This window comes from Rhinopithecus roxellana, chromosome 1 (assembly GCF_007565055.1).
Source record: "Rhinopithecus roxellana isolate Shanxi Qingling chromosome 1, ASM756505v1, whole genome shotgun sequence".
In the NCBI taxonomy this organism is placed as follows: Eukaryota; Metazoa; Chordata; class Mammalia; order Primates; family Cercopithecidae; genus Rhinopithecus; species Rhinopithecus roxellana.
Window position 1 is genome coordinate 79,436,768 of NC_044549.1, and position 5,210 is coordinate 79,441,977.

The following is a 5,210-nucleotide window of genomic DNA, read 5'->3' on the forward strand; positions in this document are numbered from 1 at the left end:
GTCACTCCCTATTCCCCCTAGCTCCTGGAAACAACTTAACCTGTTTCTGTGGATTTGCCTATTCTGGATATTTCATATAAATTGAATCATATAATTTATGTAGTCTTTTGTGACTGGCCTCTTACTTAGGATGTTTTAAAGGTTCTTACTGTTGTAGAATGTATCAGGAGTTTGTTTTTATGATGAATGTTCCATCTTATGGGCATACCACATTTGTCCATTCATTAGTTGACAGACATTTGAATTGCTTCCACTTCCTGGCTTCTATGAATAATGCTGCCATAAACATTTGTGTACAAGTTTTTGAGTGACTATGTGTTTTTGTTTCTCTTGGGCACATAGAAGCAGTGGAATTGTTGGATCCTATGATAACCTTTTGAGGAACTGCCAGACTATTAAACTGAAAGCAGTTGCACTATTTTGCGTTCCCATCAGCAATATGAGGGTTCCAATTTCCCTCCATCCTCATCAACACTTTATTATCTTTTTGATTATAGGCATCCTAGTGTCAAGTGGCATCTTATTGGTGGTTTTGATTTGCATTTCCATGATGGTTAACGATGTTAAGCATCTTTTCCTGTGCTCGTTGGCCATCTATATATCTCTCTGGAGAAATGTCTTTTGAAATACTTTGCCTACTTTAAAATGTTATTTGTTGTTTAGCCACCCCTCCTTAAAAAATAAATAATAATCCATCATCCCTTGCCTTTTCAGGGCCATCCAGGAGGCAAATCTTTCTTAGTCTGTGCTTCATACATCCCTTTAGTTCCCAGCCTAAAAAAAAAAAAAAACACTGTGACCAAAATCTGGTGAGTTCCCAGAAAGCAGGGGTAAGCTGTCCAACACCAAGTACTTACATGCCCAATAAAATTGAAAATGTGGCCGGGCACAGTGGCTCATGCCTGTAATCCTAGCACTTTGGGAGGCCAAGGCGGGCAGATCACTTGAGGTCAGGAGTTTGAAATGAGCCTGGCCACATGGTGAACCCCCGTCTCTACTAAAAATACAAAAACATTAGCTGGCTGTGGTGGTACACGCCTGTAGTCCCAGCTAATCCGGAGACTGAGGCAGGAGAATCGCTTGAACCCAGGAGGCAGAGGTTGCAGTGAGCTGAGATCGTGCCACTGCACTCCAGCCTGGGTGACAGAGCACGACTCCGTGTCAAAAAAAAAAAAAAAGAAAACGTATCATTTGAACAATATAGAAAAATGACTGACAAGGTCAGGAAGGAACCTAACTCTGCTGCCCTCTAACACATGAAGCCATACTGGCAGGGACCCAATAGTACAGCTACCTTAATTTTTCTTTGCCTGTGTCTAGATAAGCACTTTTGCTATGCATTTCCCACAATCTTATTAGAATTTAACCATTTAAGATAAAGGGATAGTCCTCTAAAAGTAGCATAGTAAGAAACAGCAGCAGCCAAGCAACCTTCCAATAGTGGCCCATGAATGCAAGGTCATATGTATATATTAGTAGAAATATATTTTCCCTATTAGATCCTCAGGTAATGAACTTACAGACTGTTATTTATTCAATCTAGTTTTCATACTAATTCTACCAAAGCTGGTAACCAATATTTACATTATTGAAACATCCAGAAGTACAAGCTACCAGAAGGTACAAGCACTTGTTTTCTCTCCAGTTTCTCTCCATTGAAAAGCACTTGGCTGGATGCGGTGGCTCACGCCTGTAATCCCACCTGAGGTCAGGAGTTCAAGATTAGCCTGGACAACATGGTGAAACCCCATCTCTACTAAAAATACCAAAAATTAGCCGGACATGGTGGTATGTACCTGTAATCCCAGCTACCCAGGAGGCTGAAGCAGGAGAATCACTTGAACCCGGAAGGCGGAGGTTGCAGTGAGCCGAGATCACACCATTGCACTCCAGCCTGGGTAATAGAGCGAAACTCCATCTCAAAAAAAAAAAAAAAAGTAAAGCACTTATTTTCAATAACAAGTTAGGAGTCACTTTCAAACCTCCATGACAAAGAACCAGGTATTTCACGTTTAATTACATTTGGGCAAGGCAGAGTGGCTCATACCTGTAATCCCAGCACTTTGGGAGGCCTAGGTGGGTACAGCTTGAACTCCAGAGTTGAAGATTAGCCTAAGCAACATGGCAAAACCCCATCTCTACAAAAAATACAAAAATTCACCAGACATGATGGCATGTGCCTGTAGTCCCAGCTATGTGGGAGGCTGAGGTGGGAGGATCACTTGAGCCTGGGAGGTTGAAGCTGCAGTGAGCTGTGATGATGCCACTGCACTCCAGCCTGGGTGACAGAGCAAGACCCTGTCTCAAAAAAAAAGTTTGGTCCTAGTAAGTGACCTGAAAGTAATTATTATTACATGACAGATAATTTTGTATACTCAAGTAAACTGAAGTGTCTGAATGAGATACCAATACTCTCCACAGATATACTTCACTTTTTTTTTTTTTTTTTTAAATAGAGATGGAGATCTCACTCTTGACTAGGTTGGTCTAAAACTCCTGGCCTCAAGGAATCCTCCCGCCTCAGCCTCCCAAAGTGCTGGGATTACAGGCATGAGCTACCATGCCTTTTTTATTTTCAATGGAGGGTATATAAGGTAAGCGGAAAATTCCCTTAACAAAATACCAAGATATTACATCACAGAAAAGCAGCTCATGTTAAAGTGAGACAAAAGACAATGGGAAATATTATGGACAGAAAAAAAAATGCTTACTGGACAGGGGAACCAGAGAACAGATAATTGTACTATCCTCAACTCTGATGCTGCCAAGTGAGCCTGTAAGGGAATCACAATTTCTCTTCAGTTTCTCTACTGACATTGACAATTATTTGACAGAATACTTTTTAATCTAGAGATATAATCAACTGTTCTGTACAATAAGGGCAGTCACAGAGAACTCTTATTGCTTGACCAACAGTAGAATTGCATCTTGATAGCATCAACTATTTCATAAGAATACTTCAATAAATAAGGACAGTGACAGTGATTTTATGTTTGCATAAAACAGGGAAAGGCTAGGGGTTATCTCTCACTACTTTTTCCCAAAACATTTAAACCACTTCTGTTTGGGGAAAAAAAAAAAAAAAGGAACTTTAAAAAAAAAATACAAAGACTGAAGAAAAAAATAATTTTTAGGGGTAAACGTGTCAAGTTCCTAAATTAATACTTTATTATTTTATTATTATTTTTTTGAGACGGAGTTTCACTGTTGTTGCCCAGGCCAGAGTGCAATGGTGCGATCTCGGCTCACTGCAACCTCCGCCTCCCGGGTTCAAGTGATTCTCCTGCCTCAGCCTCCCAAGTAACTGGGATTACAGGCATGCGCCACCACGCATGGCTAGTTTTGTATTTTTAGTAGAGACGAGGTTTCTCCTTGTCAGGCTGGTCTCAAACTCCCGACCTCAGGTGATTCGCCCGCCTCAGCCTCCCAAAGTGCCAGGATTACAGGTATGAGCCGCCACACCCAGCCTAATACTTTTTTTAAAAATTATAAAAATTAGCTGGACATGGTGGCTCATGCCTGTAGTACCAGCTACTTGTGGGGCTGAGATGGGAGGATCACTTGAGCCCAGGAAGTAAAGGCTGCAGTGAGCCAAGATCCTGCCACTGCACTCCAGCCTGGATGACAGAGTGAGACCATCTCAAACAAAAAAAAGGTAATTTCCAATGGTAGTAAGAGCTGCCTTACATCACAAGTGAGATTACATGGATTCTCTAATCCCTTTACAGTCCATGAAAACACCTTTGAATAACTAGGTTAAACACCTTGGCAATTTAATGATTTAACTACAGCCCTAACACTGAACTTACTGTTTTATATTTCCAAAACTGTTTTTTTGTAGGAGAGTACCATCGTCAAGTCTACTTATATATATTTATATAGTATACATATTTATATAGTTGATACCCCGGTAAGACTACATACACATATTGTACTATAGTTCAGTTTTACCTACAGGAAAATGACACCTCTCTTCTTTGGAAGAAGGGAAAATTCATCCAGTAGGCTAGGGAAATTGCATTTCTAACAAGTAACACAAACTAGTTTAAACATATACTTTGCCCTAATCATCAACTACTTCTAATTTCCTTTTGGTTAATCCAGTGTTTTGTTTTTTTTGGAGACAGAGCCTTGCAGACCGTGTGCAGTGGCGCTATCTTGACTCACTGCAACCTCTGCCACCCAGGTTCAAGTGATTCTCTTGCCTCAGCCTCTCAAGTAGCTAGGATCACAGCACGCACCAGCACACCAGACTTTTGTTGTTGTTGTTGTTGTTGTAGTTTTAGTAGAGATGAGGTTTCACCATGTTGCCCAGGCTGGTCTTGAACTCCTGAGCTCAGGCAATCTGCCCACCTTGGCCTCCCAAAGTGCTAGGATTACAGGTGTGAGCCACCACGCCCAGCCATTGTTTATTTGACAATTCAAAAATATACATTTTTTTTACACATATGCATTTGATTTTGGAATTTTCAATCCATAAATTTAGCTGAATCTTTACAAGCCATTAAGAATGCAACATCAGAATATAGACAGAAACTAAGTTACTCAGTTATCAAGTTGAGCCTTTAACAACGTAATAGATGCAGTTTATGAGGTATACCTTTATATGAATTATATGCAGTTTTCTGTTGAAGTTCTAAAATTTGTCCTGTTAAAAAGTGATTGTGAAACTGTTTTTTGTAGGAGAGTAGCATCACTAAGTCTCTATATTGGCCATACAAGTAGCATCTGAATTTCTTTTGTTTAATTAACCTTAACTAAAAAACACATACATACATGCTTTTTGGGCAGTTCATTTTATTACAGCCTTTTACTCTCCCCCCCATTTTTTTTTTTTTTTTGTTGTTGTTGTTTTTAGTTTTTTAAGTAGAACCAGGGGAAACAGGGTCTTATTACATTGCCAAAGCTTATCTCAACTCCTGGTCTCAAGTGACCCTTCTGCCTCAGCCTCCCAAAGTGCTAGGATTACAGGCGTGAGCCACTATGCCAGGCCCTCCTTTTACTCTTGATCTGACTTTAGAAAACTAACTTTTTAATAATGTTCCCCATGCTGTTATACACATGAAAACAACCCAGATCTCCACTTTATACAATTAGTGACTTACCAGTGGGATCTGTATTACTGTTCACAGTACATAAAATATGCAAGCAGTTTGCTAAATAGAAAATACATTTCAAATACCTTCAAGACTCAAAAAGAACACACACAA